This window comes from Chiloscyllium plagiosum, unplaced genomic scaffold (assembly GCF_037043375.1).
Source record: "Chiloscyllium plagiosum isolate Xiang-an unplaced genomic scaffold, Cpla_swu_hap1 HiC_scaffold_28, whole genome shotgun sequence".
Lineage (NCBI taxonomy): Eukaryota > Metazoa > Chordata > Chondrichthyes > Orectolobiformes > Hemiscylliidae > Chiloscyllium > Chiloscyllium plagiosum.
Genome location: NW_028270166.1, coordinates 57,067,726 through 57,081,238, shown reverse-complemented (window position 1 = coordinate 57,081,238; position 13,513 = coordinate 57,067,726).

Sequence of the window (13,513 nt, the reverse complement as noted above, 5' to 3'; positions counted from 1 at the left end):
TGATGGAGTGAGTGTGAGTGGGTCAGTGTGACCCTGATGGACTGAGTGTGAGGGGGGTCAGGGTGAAGGTGATGGAGTGAGTGTGAGGGGGTCAGGGTGAAGGTGATGGAGTGAGTGATAGTGGGTCAGGGTGACGGTGATGGAGTGAGTGAGAGGGGGTCAGGGTGACGGTGATGGAGTGAGTGTGAGTGGATCAGTGTGACGGTGATGGAGTGAGTGTAAGGTGGTCAGGGTGACGGTGGTGGAGTGCGAGTGAGGGGATCAGTTTGAGGGGGATGGAGTGAGTGTGAGGGGGTCAGGGTGAAGGTGATGGAGTGAGTGTGAGGGGGTCAGGGTGATGGTGTTGGAGTGAGTGTGAGGGGGTCAGGGTGAAGGTGATGGAGTGAGTGTGAGGGGGTCAGGGTGACGGTGATGGAGTGAGTGATAGTGGGTCAGGGTGACGGTGATGGAGTGAGTGAGAGTGGGTCAGGGTGACGATGAAGGAGTGAGTGTGAGGGGTTCAGGGTGACGGTGATACAGTGAGTGGGAGATGGTCAGGGTGACGGTGATGGAGTGAGTGTTAGGGGACATGGTGACGGTTAATGTAGTGAGTGTGAGGGATTCAGTGTGACGGAGATGGAGTGTGTGTGAGGGGGTCAGTGTGACCATGATGGAGTGAGTGTGAGGGGGTCAGGGTGACCATGATGAAGTGAGTCTGATTGGATCAGCCTGATGGAGACGGAGTGAGATTGAGGGGGTCAGGGTGACGGTGATGGACTGAGTGTGAGGGGGTCAGGGTGGCAGAGATGGAGTGAGAGTGAGGGGGTCAGTGTGAGCATGATGGAGTGAGTGTAAGGGGGTCTGTGTGACCCTGATGGAGTGAGTGTGAGTAGGCCAGGGTGACAGTGATGGAGTGAGTGTGAGAGGGTCAGGGTGACAGTGATGGAGTGAGTGTGTGGGAGTCAGGGTATGGTGATGGAGTGAGTGTGAGGGGGTACAGGTGACAGTGATAGAGTGAGTGTGAGGGGGTCAGGATGACAATGATGGAGTGAGTGTGAGGTGGTCACGTTGATAGTGATGGATGAGTGTGAGTGGATCATTGTGACAGTGATGGATTGAGTGTGAGGGGATCAGATTGACCGAGATGGCGAGACTGTGAGGCGTCAGGGTGACAGTGATGGAGTGAGTGCGAGTGGATCAGTGTGACGGTGATGCAGTGAGTGTAAGGTGGTCAGGGTGACGGTGATGGAGTGCGAGTGAGGGGTCAGGGTGAAGGTGATGGATTGAGTGTGAGGGCGTCAGGGCGATGGTGATGGAGTGAGAGTGAGGGGGTCAGTGTGAGGGGGATGGAGTGAGTGTGAGGGGGTCAGGGTGAAGGTGATGGAGTGAGTGTGAGGGGGTCAGGGTGACGGTGATGGAGTGAGTGAGAGGGGGTCTAGGTGACGATGATGGAGTGAGTGTGAGTGGGTCAGTGTGACCCTGATAGACTGAGTGTGAGGGGGGTCAGGGTGAAGGTGATGGAGTGAGTGTGAGGGGGTCAGGGTGAAGGTGATGGAGTGAGTGATAGTGGGTCAGGGTGACGGTGATGGAGTGAGTGAGAGGGGGTCAGGGTGACGGTGATGGAGTGAGTGTGAGGGGTCAGGTTGGCAGAGATGGAGTGAGAGTGAGGGTGTCAGTGTGAGGATGATGGAGTGAGTGTAAGGGGGTCAGTGTGATCCTGATGGAGTGAGTGTGAGTAGGTCAGGGTGACAGTGATGGAGTGAGTGTGAGGGGTCAGGGTGGCAGAGATGGAGTGAGAGTGAGGGTGTCAGTGTGATCCTGATGGAGTGAGTGTGAGTGGGTCAGGGTGATGGTAATGGAGTGAGTGCAAGGAGGTCAGGGCAACGGTGGTTGAGTGAGTGTGAGAAGGTCAGGGTGACGATGATGGAGTGAGTGTGAGTGGGTCAGTGTGACCCTGATGGACTGAGTGTGAGGGGGGTCAGGGTGAAGGTGATGGAGTAAGTGTGTGAGAGTCAGGGTGACGATGATGGAGTGAGTGTGAGGGGTTCAGGGTGATGGTGATGCAGTGAGTGGGAGATGGTCAGGGTGACGGTGATGGAATGAGTGTGAGGGGGTCAGGGTGACGGTGATGGAGTGAGTGTGAGGGGATCAGAGTCACCGAGATGGCGAGATTGTGAGGCGTCAGGGTGACAGTGATGGAGTGAGTGTGAGGGTGTCAGGGTGACGGAGATGGAGTGAGAGTGAGGGGGTCAGGGTGACAGTTATGGAGTGAGTTTGAGGGGATCAGGGTAACGGTGATGGAGTGAGACTCAGGGGGTCCGGGAGACTGTGATGGTGAGTGTGTGAGGAGGTCAGGGTGACGGTCATGGAATGGCATTGAGGGGGTCAGGGTAAAGGTGATGGAGCGAGTGTGAGGGGGGTCAGGGTGACGTTGATGGAGTGAGTGTGAGAGGGTCAGGGTGACGGTGATGGAGAGTGTGTGAGGTGGTCAGGGTGACGGTGATGGAGTGAGTGGAAGTGGATCAGTGTGACGGTGATGGAGTGAGTGTGAGGGAGTCAGGGTATGGTGATGGAGTGAGTGTGAGGGGGTCAGGGTGACAATGATGGAGTGAGTGTGAGGTGGTCAGTGTGACAGTGAAGGAGTGATTGTGAGTGGGTCAGGTTGGCAGTGATGGAGTGAGACTCAGGGGGTCCGGGAGACTGTGATGGAGAGTGTGTGAGGAGGTCAGGGTGACGGTCATGAAATGGCATTGAGGGGGTCAGGGTAAAGGTGATGGAGCGAGTGTGAGGGGGTCAGGGTGACGTTGATGGAGTGGGTGTGAGAGGGTCACAGTGACGGTGATGGAAGGAGTGTGAGGGGGTCAGGGTGTCGGTAATGGAGTGATTGAGAGGGGGTCAGGGTGACGATGATGGAATGAGTGTAAGTTGGTCAGGGTGACGGTGATGGACTGCGAGTGAGGGGGTCAGGGTGAAGGTAATGGAGTGAGAGTGAGGGGGTCAGGGTGATGGTGATGGTTGAGAGTGAGGGGGTCAGTGTGAGGGGAATGGAGCGAGTGTGAGGGGGTAGGGTGAAGGTGATGGAGTGAGTGTGAGGGAGTCAGGGTGATTGTGTTGGAGTGAGTGAGAGGGGGTCAGGGTGAGGAGGATGGAGTGAGTGTGAGGGTGTCAGTGTGACCATGATGGAGTGAGTGTAAGGGAGTCAGTGTGACCATGATGGAGTGAGTGTGAGGGGGTCAGGGTGACCATGATGAAGTGAGTGTGAGTGGATCAGCCTGATGGAGACGGAGTGAGATTCAGGGGGTCAGTGTGAGGGGGATGGAGTGAGTGTGAGTGGATGAGTGTGACGGTGATGGAGTGAGTGTGAGGGGACCAGTGTGATGGAGATGGAGGGACTGTGAGGGGGTCAGGGTGACGTTGATGGAGTGAGTGTGAGTGGATCAGTGTGACGGTGATGGAGTGAGTGTAAGGTGGTCAGGGTGACGGTGGTGGAGTGCGAGTGAGGGGGTCAGTGTGAGGGGGATGGAGTGAGTGTGAGGGGGTCAGGGTGAAGGTGATGGAGTGAGTGTGAGGGGGTCAGGGTGATGGTGTTAGAGTGAGTGAGAGGGGTCAGGGTGAAGATGATGGAGTGAGTGTGAGGGAGTCAGGGTGACGGTGATGGAGTGAGTGTGAGGGAGTCAGGGTGACGGTGATGGAGTGAGTGTGAGGGAGTCAGGGTGACGGTGATGGAGTGAGTGAGAGGGGGTCAGGGTGACGGTGATGGAGTGAGTGAGAGGGGGTCAGGGTGACGATGATGGAGTGCGTGTGAGTGGGTCACGGTGACGGTGATGTGAGTGTGAGGGGGTCAGGGGGACGGAGATGGAGTGAGAGTGAGGGGGTCAGTGTGAGGGGGATGGAGTGAGTGTGAGGGTGTAGGGTGAAGGTGATGGAGTGAGTGTGAGGGGGTCAGGGTGACGGTGATGGAGTGTGTGTGGGAGTCAGGGTATGGTGATGGAGTGAGTGTGAGGGGGTACAGGTGACAGTGATAGAGTGAGTGTGAGGGGGTTAGGATGACATTGATGGAGTGAGTGTGAGGTGGTCAGGTTGACCGAGATGGCGAAACTGTGAGGCGTCAGGGTGACAGTGATGGAGTGAGTGCGAGTGGATCAGTGTGACGGTGATGCAGTGAGTGTAAGGTGGTCAGGGTGACGGTGATGGAGTGCGAGTGAGGGGTCAGGGTGAAGGTGATGGATTGAGTGTGAGGGGGTCAGGGCGATGGTGATGGAGTGAGAGTGAGGGGGTCAGTGTGAGGGGATGGAGTGAGTGTGAGGGGGTCAGGGTGAAGGTGATGGAGTGAGTGTGAGGGGGTCAGGGTGACGGTGATGGAGTGAGTGAGAGGGGGTCTCGGTGACGATGATGGAGTGAGTGTGAGTGGGTCAGTGTGACCCTGATGGACTGAGTGTGAGGGGGGTCAGGGTGAAGGTGATGGAGTGAGTGTGAGGGGGTCAGGGTGAAGGTGATGGAGTGAGTGATAGTGGGTCAGGGTGACAGTGATGGAGTGAGTGAGAGGGGGTCAGGGTGACGGTGATGGAGTGAGTGTGAGTGGATCAGTGTGACGGTGATGGAGTGAGTGTAAGGTGGTCAGGGTGACGGTGGTGGAGTGCGAGTGAGGGGATCAGTTTGAGGGGGATGGAGTGAGTGTGAGGGGGTCAGGGTGAAGGTGATGGAGTGAGTGTGAGGGGGTCAGGGTGATGGTGTTGGAGTGAGTGTGAGGGGGTCAGGGTGAAGGTGATGGAGTGAGTGTGAGGGGGTCAGGGTGACGGTGATGGAGTGAGTGATAGTGGGTCAGGGTGACGGTGATGGAGTGAGTGAGAGTGGGTCAGGGTGACGATGAAGGAGTGAGTGTGAGGGGTTCAGGGTGACGGTGATGCAGTGAGTGGGAGATGGTCAGGGTGACGGTGATGGAGTGAGTGTTAGGGGACATGGTGACGGTTAATGTAGTGAGTGTGAGGGATTCAGTGTGACGGAGATGGAGTGTGTGTGAGGGGGTCAGTGTGACCATGATGGAGTGAGTGTGAGGGGGTCAGGGTGACCATGATGAAGTGAGTCTGATTGGATCAGCCTGATGGAGACGGAGTGAGATTGAGGGGGTCAGGGTGACGGTGATGGACTGAGTGTGAGGGGGTCAGGGTGGCAGAGATGGAGTGAGAGTGAGGGGGTCAGTGTGAGCATGATGGAGTGAGTGTAAGGGGGTCTGTGTGACCCTGATGGAGTGAGTGTGAGTAGGCCAGGGTGACAGTGATGGAGTGAGTGTGAGGGGTTCAGGGTGACGGTGATGCAGTGTGTGGGAGATGGTCAGGGTGACGGTGATGGAGTGAGTATGAGAGGGTCAGGGTGACAGTGATGGAGTGAGTGTGTGGGAGTCAGGGTATGGTGATGGAGTGAGTGTGAGGGGGTACAGGTGACAGTGATAGAGTGAGTGTGAGGGGGTCAGGATGACAATGATGGAGTGAGTGTGAGGTGGTCACGTTGATAGTGATGGATGAGTGTGAGTGGATCATTGTGACAGTGATGGATTGAGTGTGAGGGGATCAGATTGACCGAGATGGCGAGACTGTGAGGCGTCAGGGTGACAGTGATGGAGTGAGTGCGAGTGGATCAGTGTGACGGTGATGCAGTGAGTGTAAGGTGGTCAGGGTGACGGTGATGGAGTGCGAGTGAGGGGTCAGGGTGAAGGTGATGGATTGAGTGTGAGGGCGTCAGGGCGATGGTGATGGAGTGAGAGTGAGGGGGTCAGTGTGAGGGGGATGGAGTGAGTGTGAGGGGGTCAGGGTGAAGGTGATGGAGTGAGTGTGAGCGGGTCAGGGTGACGGTGATGAAGTGAGTGAGAGGGGGTCTAGGTGACGATGATGGAGTGAGTGTGAGTGGGTCAGTGTGACACTGATAGACTGAGTGTGAGGGGGGACAGGGTGAAGGTGATGGAGTGAGTGTGAGGGGGTCAGGGTGAAGGTGATGGAGTGAGTGATAGTGGGTCAGGGTGACGGTGATGGAGTGAGTGAGAGGGGGTCAGGGTGACGGTGATGGAGTGAGTGTGAGGGGTCAGGTTGGCAGAGATGGAGTGAGAGTGAGGGTGTCAGTGTGAGGATGATGGAGTGAGTGTAAGGGGGTCAGTGTGATCCTGATGGAGTGAGTGTGAGTAGGTCAGGGTGACAGTGATGGAGTGAGTGTGAGGGGTCAGGGTGGCAGAGATGGAGTGAGAGTGAGGGTGTCAGTGTGATCCTGATGGAGTGAGTGTGAGTGGGTCAGGGTGATGGTAATGGAGTGAGTGCAAGGAGGTCAGGGCAACGGTGGTTGAGTGAGTGTGAGAAGGTCAGGGTGACGATGATGGAGTGAGTGTGAGTGGGTCAGTGTGACCCTGATGGACTGAGTGTGAGGGGGGTCAGGGTGAAGGTGATGGAGTAAGTGTGTGAGAGTCAGGGTGACGATGATGGAGTGAGTGTGAGGGGTTCAGGGTGATGGTGATGCAGTGAGTGGGAGATGGTCAGGGTGACGGTGATGGAATGAGTGTGAGGGGGTCAGGGTGACGGTGATGGAGTGAGTGTGAGGGGATCAGAGTCACCGAGATGGCGAGAGTGTGAGGCGTCAGGGTGACAGTGATGGAGTGAGTGTGAGGGTGTCAGGGTGACGGAGATGGAGTGAGAGTGAGGGGGTCAGGGTGACAGTTATGGAGTGAGTTTGAGGGGATCAGGGTAACGGTGATGGAGTGAGACTCAGGGGGTCCGGGAGACTGTGATGGTGAGTGTGTGAGGAGGTCAGGGTGACGGTCATGGAATGGCATTGAGGGGGTCAGGGTAAAGGTGATGGAGCGAGTGTGAGGGGGGTCAGGGTGACGTTGATGGAGTGAGTGTGAGAGGGTCAGGGTGACGGTGATGGAGAGTGTGTGAGGTGGTCAGGGTGACGGTGATGGAGTGAGTGGAAGTGGATCAGTGTGACGGTGATGGAGTGAGTGTGAGGGAGTCAGGGTATGGTGATGGAGTGAGTGTGAGGGGGTCAGGGTGACAATGATGGAGTGAGTGTGAGGTGGTCAGTGTGACAGTGAAGGAGTGATTGTGAGTGGGTCAGGTTGGCAGTGATGGAGTGAGACTCAGGGGGTCCGGGAGACTGTGATGGAGAGTGTGTGAGGAGGTCAGGGTGACGGTCATGAAATGGCATTGAGGGGGTCAGGGTAAAGGTGATGGAGCGAGTGTGAGGGGGTCAGGGTGACGTTGATGGAGTGGGTGTGAGAGGGTCACAGTGACGGTGATGGAAGGAGTGTGAGGGGGTCAGGGTGTCGGTAATGGAGTGATTGAGAGGGGGTCAGGGTGACGATGATGGAATGAGTGTAAGTTGGTCAGGGTGACGGTGATGGACTGCGAGTGAGGGGGTCAGGGTGAAGGTAATGGAGTGAGAGTGAGGGGGTCAGGGTGATGGTGATGGTTGAGAGTGAGGGGGTCAGTGTGAGGGGAATGGAGCGAGTGTGAGGGGGTAGGGTGAAGGTGATGGAGTGAGTGTGAGGGAGTCAGGGTGATTGTGTTGGAGTGAGTGAGAGGGGGTCAGGGTGAGGAGGATAGAGTGAGTGTGAGGGTGTCAGGGTGAAGGTGATGGAGTGAGTGTGAGGGAGTCAGGGTGACGGTGATGGAGTGAGTGTGAGGGGGTCAGGGTGATGGTGCTGGAATGAGTGTGAGGGGGTCAGGGTGACATTGATGTAGTGAGAGTGAGGGGATCAGTGTGGCGGTGATGGAGTGAGTGTGAGGGTATCAGGGTGATGGAGATGGAGTGTGTTTGAGGGGGTCAGGGTACTATGATGGAGTGAGTGGGGTAACGGTGATGGAGTGAGAGTGAGGGTGTCAGGTTGACGGTGATGGAGTGAGTGTGAGGGGGTCAGTTGATGGAGACGGAGTGAGGTTGTGGGGATCAGGGTGATATTGATGGAGTGAGTGTGAGGGGGTCAGGGTGACAATTATGGAGTGAGTGTGAGTGGATGAGTGTGACGGTGATGGAGTGCGAGTGAGGGGGTCAGGGTGAAGGTGATGGAGTGAGTGTGAGGAGGTCTGGGCGACGGTGATGGAGTGAGAGTGAGGGGGTCAGTGTGAGGGGGATGGAGTGAGTGTGAGTGGGTAGGGTGAAGGTGATGGAATGAGTGTGAGGGGGTCAGGGTGATGGTGTTAGAGTGAGTGAGAGGGGTCAGGGTGAAGATGATGGAGTGAGTGTGAGGGAGTCAGGGTGACGGTGATGGAGTGAGTGTGAGGGAGTCAGGGTGACGGTGATGGAGTGAGTGAGAGGGGGTCAGGGTGATATTGATGGAGTGAGTGTGAGGAGGTCTGGGCGACGGTGATGGAGTGAGAGTGAGGGGGTCAGTGTGAGGGGGATGGAGTGAGTGTGAGTGGGTAGGGTGAAGGTGATGGAATGAGTGTGAGGGGGTCAGGGTGATGGTGTTAGAGTGAGTGAGAGGGGTCAGGGTGAAGATGATGGAGTGAGTGTGAGGGAGTCAGGGTGACGGTGATGGAGTGAGTGTGAGGGAGTCAGGGTGACGGTGATGGAGTGAGTGAGAGGGGGTCAGGGTGACGGTGATGGAGTGAGTGAGAGGGGGTCAGGGTGACGATGATGGCGTGCGTGTGAGTGGGTCACGGTGACGGTGATGTGAGTGTGAGGGGGTCAGGGTGATGGAGATGGAGTGAGAGTGAGGGGGTCAGTGTGAGGGGGATGGAGTGAGTGTGAGGGTGTAGGGTGAAGGGGATGGAGTGAGTGTGAGGGGGTAGGGTGAAGGTGATGGAGTGAGTGTGAGGGGGTCAGGGTGATGGTGTTGGAGTGAGTGAGAGGGGATCAGGGTGAGGAGGATGGAGTGAGTGTGAGGGTGTCAGTGTGACCATGATGGAGTGAGTGTAAGGGAGTCAGTGTGACCATGATGGAGTGAGTGTGAGGGGGTCAGGGTGACCATGATGAAGTGAGTGTGAGTGGATCAGCCTGATGGAGACGGAGTGAGATTCAGGGGGTCAGTGTGAGGGGGATGGAGTGAGTGTGAGTGGATGAGTGTGACGGTGATGGAGTGAGTGTGAGGGGACCAGTGTGATGGAGATGGAGGGACTGTGAGGGGGTCAGGGTGACGTTGATGGAGTGAGTGTGAGTGGATCAGTGTGACGGTGATGGAGTGAGTGTAAGGTGGTCAGGGTGACGGTGGTGGAGTGCGAGTGAGGGGGTCAGTGTGAGGGGGATGGAGTGAGTGTGAGGGGGTCAGGGTGAAGGTGATGGTGTTAGAGTGAGTGTGAGGGAGTCAGGGTGACGGTGATGGAGTGAGTGAGAGGGGGTCAGGGTGACGGTGATGGAGTGAGTGAGAGGGGGTCAGGGTGACGATGATGGAGTGCGTGTGAGTGGGTCACGGTGACGGTGATGTGAGTGTGAGGGGGTCAGGGTGACGGAGATGGAGTGAGAGTGAGGGGGTCAGTGTGAGGGGGATGGAGTGAGTGTGAGGGGGTAGGGTGAAGGTGATGGAGTGAGTGTGAGGGGGTCAGGGTGACGGTGATGGAGTGTGTGTGGGAGTCAGGGTATGGTGATGGAGTGAGTGTGAGGGGGTACAGGTGACAGTGATAGAGTGAGTGTGAGGGGGTTAGGGTGACAATTATGGAGTGAGTGTGAGTGGATGAGTGTGACGGTGATGGAGTGCGAGTGAGGGGGTCAGGGTGAAGGTGATGGAGTGAGTGTGAGGAGGTCTGGGCGACGGTGATGGAGTGAGAGTGAGGGGGTCAGTGTGAGGGGGATGGAGTGAGTGTGAGTGGGTAGGGTGAAGGTGATGGAATGAGTGTGAGGGGGTCAGGGTGATGGTGTTAGAGTGAGTGAGAGGGGTCAGGGTGAAGATGATGGAGAGAGTGTGAGGGAGTCAGGGTAACGGTGATGGAGTGAGTGTGAGGGAGTCAGGGTGACGGTGATGGAGTGAGTGAGAGGGGGTCAGGGCGACGGTGATGGAGTGAGTGAGAGGGGGTCAGGGTGACGATGATGGAGTGCGTGTGAGTGGGTCAGGGTGAAGGTGATGGAGTGAGTGATAGTGGGTCAGGGTGACGGTGATGGAGTGAGTGAGAGGGGGTCAGGGTGACGGTGATGGAGTGAGTGTGAGGGGTCAGGTTGGCAGAGATGGAGTGAGAGTGAGGGGGTCAGTGTGAGCATGATGGAGTGAGTGTAAGGGGGTCTGTGTGACCCTGATGGAGTGAGTGTGAGGGGGTCAGGGTGGCAGAGATGGAGTGAGAGTGAGGGGGTCAGTGTGAGCATGATGGAGTGAGTGTAAGGGGGTCTGTGTGACCCTGATGGAGTGAGTGTGAGTAGGCCAGGGTGACAGTGATGGAGTGAGTGTGAGGGGTTCAGGGTGACGGTGATGCAGTGTGTGGGAGATGGTCAGGGTGACGGTGATGGAGTGAGTATGAGAGGGTCAGGTTGACAGTGATGGAGTGAGTGTGTGGGAGTCAGGGTATGGTGATGGAGTGAGTGTGAGGGGGTACAGGTGACAGTGATAGAGTGAGTGTGAGGGGGTCAGGATGACAATGATGGAGTGAGTGTGAGGTGGTCACGTTGATAGTGATGGATGAGTGTGAGTGGATCATTGTGACAGTGATGGATTGAGTGTGAGGGGATCAGATTGACCGAGATGGCGAGACTGTGAGGCGTCAGGGTGACAGTGATGGAGTGAGTGCGAGTGGTTCAGTGTGACGGTGATGCAGTGAGTGTAAGGTGGTCAGGGTGACGGTGATGGAGTGCGAGTGAGGGGTCAGGGTGAAGGTGATGGATTGAGTGTGAGGGCGTCAGGGCGATGGTGATGGAGTGAGAGTGAGGGGGTCTGTGTGAGGGGGATGGAGTGAGTGTGAGGGGGTCAGGGTGAAGGTGATGGAGTGAGTGTGAGGGGGTCAGGGTGACGGTGATGGAGTGAATGAGAGGGGGTCTAGGTGACAATGATGGAGTGAGTGTGAGTGGGTCAGTGTGACCCTGATAGACTGAGTGTGAGGGGGGTCAGGGTGAAGGTGATGGAGTGAGTGTGAGGGGGTCAGGGTGAAGGTGATGGAGTGAGTGATAGTGGGTCAGGGTGACGGTGATGGAGTGAGTGAGAGGGGGTCAGGGTGACGGTGATGGAGTGAGTGTGAGGGGTCAGGTTGGCAGAGATGGAGTGAGAGTGAGGGTGTCAGTGTGAGGATGATGGAGTGAGTGTAAGGGGGTCAGTGTGATCCTGATGGAGTGAGTGTGAGTAGGTCAGGGTGACAGTGATGGAGTGAGTGTGAGGGGTCAGGGTGGCAGAGATGGAGTGAGAGTGAGGGTGTCAGTGTGATCCTGATGGAGTGAGTGTGAGTGGGTCAGGGTGATGGTAATGGAGTGAGTGCAAGGAGGTCAGGGCAACGGTGGTTGAGTGAGTGTGAGAAGGTCAGGGTGACGATGATGGAGTGAGTGTGAGTGGGTCAGTGTGACCCTGATGGACTGAGTGTGAGGGGGGTCAGGGTGAAGGTGATGGAGTAAGTGTGTGAGAGTCAGGGTGACGATGATGGAGTGAGTGTGAGGGGTTCAGGGTGATGGTGATGCAGTGAGTGGGAGATGGTCAGGGTGACGGTGATGGAATGAGTGTGAGGGGGTCAGGGTGACGGTGATGGAGTGAGTGTGAGGGGATCAGAGTCACCGAGATGGCGAGAGTGTGAGGCGTCAGGGTGACAGTGATGGAGTGAGTGTGAGGGTGTCAGGGTGACGGAGATGGAGTGAGAGTGAGGGGGTCAGGGTGACAGTTATGGAGTGAGTTTGAGGGGATCAGGGTGACGGTGATGGAGTGAGACTCAGGGGGTCCGGGAGACTGTGATGGTGAGTGTGTGAGGAGGTCAGGGTGACGGTCATGGAATGGCATTGAGGGGGTCAGGGTAAAGGTGATGGAGCGAGTGTGAGGGGGGTCAGGGTGACGTAGATGGAGTGAGTGTGAGAGGGTCAGGGTGACGGTGATGGAGAGTGTGTGAGGTGGTCAGGGTGACGGTGATGGAGTGAGTGGAAGTGGATCAGTGTGACGGTGATGGAGTGAGTGTGAGGGAGTCAGGGTATGGTGATGGAGTGAGTGTGAGGGGGTCAGGGTGACAATGATGGAGTGAGTGTGAGGTGGTCAGTGTGACAGTGAAGGAGTGATTGTGAGTGGGTCAGGTTGGCAGTGATGGAGTGAGACTCAGGGGGTCCGGGAGACTGTGATGGAGAGTGTGTGAGGAGGTCAGGGTGACGGTCATGAAATGGCATTGAGGGGGTCAGGGTAAAGGTGATGGAGCGAGTGTGAGGGGGTCAGGGTGACGTTGATGGAGTGGGTGTGAGAGGGTCACAGTGACGGTGATGGAAGGAGTGTGAGGGGGTCAGGGTGTCGGTAATGGAGTGATTGAGAGGGGGTCAGGGTGACGATGATGGAATGAGTGTAAGTTGGTCAGGGTGACGGTGATGGACTGCGAGTGAGGGGGTCAGGGTGAAGGTAATGGAGTGAGAGTGAGGGGGTCAGGGTGATGGTGATGGTTGAGAGTGAGGGGGTCAGTGTGAGGGGAATGGAGCGAGTGTGAGGGGGTAGGGTGAAGGTGATGGAGTGAGTGTGAGGGAGTCAGGGTGATTGTGTTGGAGTGAGTGAGAGGGGGTCAGGGTGAGGAGGATAGAGTGAGTGTGAGGGTGTCAGGGTGAAGGTGATGGAGTGAGTGTGAGGGAGTCAGGGTGACGGTGATGGAGTGAGTGTGAGGGGGTCAGGGTGATGGTGCTGGAATGAGTGTGAGGGGGTCAGGGTGACATTGATGTAGTGAGAGTGAGGGGATCAGTGTGGCGGTGATGGAGTGAGTGTGAGGGTATCAGGGTGATGGAGATGGAGTGTGTTTGAGGGGGTCAGGGTACTATGATGGAGTGAGTGGGGTAACGGTGATGGAGTGAGAGTGAGGGTGTCAGGTTGACGGTGATGGAGTGAGTGTGAGGGGGTCAGTTGATGGAGACGGAGTGAGGTTGTGGGGATCAGGGTGATATTGATGGAGTGAGTGTGAGGGGGTCAGGGTGACAATTATGGAGTGAGTGTGAGTGGATGAGTGTGACGGTGATGGAGTGCGAGTGAGGGGGTCAGGGTGAAGGTGATGGAGTGAGTGTGAGGAGGTCTGGGCGACGGTGATGGAGTGAGAGTGAGGGGGTCAGTGTGAGGGGGATGGAGTGAGTGTGAGTGGGTAGGGTGAAGGTGATGGAATGAGTGTGAGGGGGTCAGGGTGATGGTGTTAGAGTGAGTGAGAGGGGTCAGGGTGAAGATGATGGAGTGAGTGTGAGGGAGTCAGGGTGACGGTGATGGAGTGAGTGTGAGGGAGTCAGGGTGACGGTGATGGAGTGAGTGAGAGGGGGTCAGGGTGATATTGATGGAGTGAGTGTGAGGAGGTCTGGGCGACGGTGATGGAGTGAGAGTGAGGGGGTCAGTGTGAGGGGGATGGAGTGAGTGTGAGTGGGTAGGGTGAAGGTGATGGAATGAGTGTGAGGGGGTCAGGGTGATGGTGTTAGAGTGAGTGAGAGG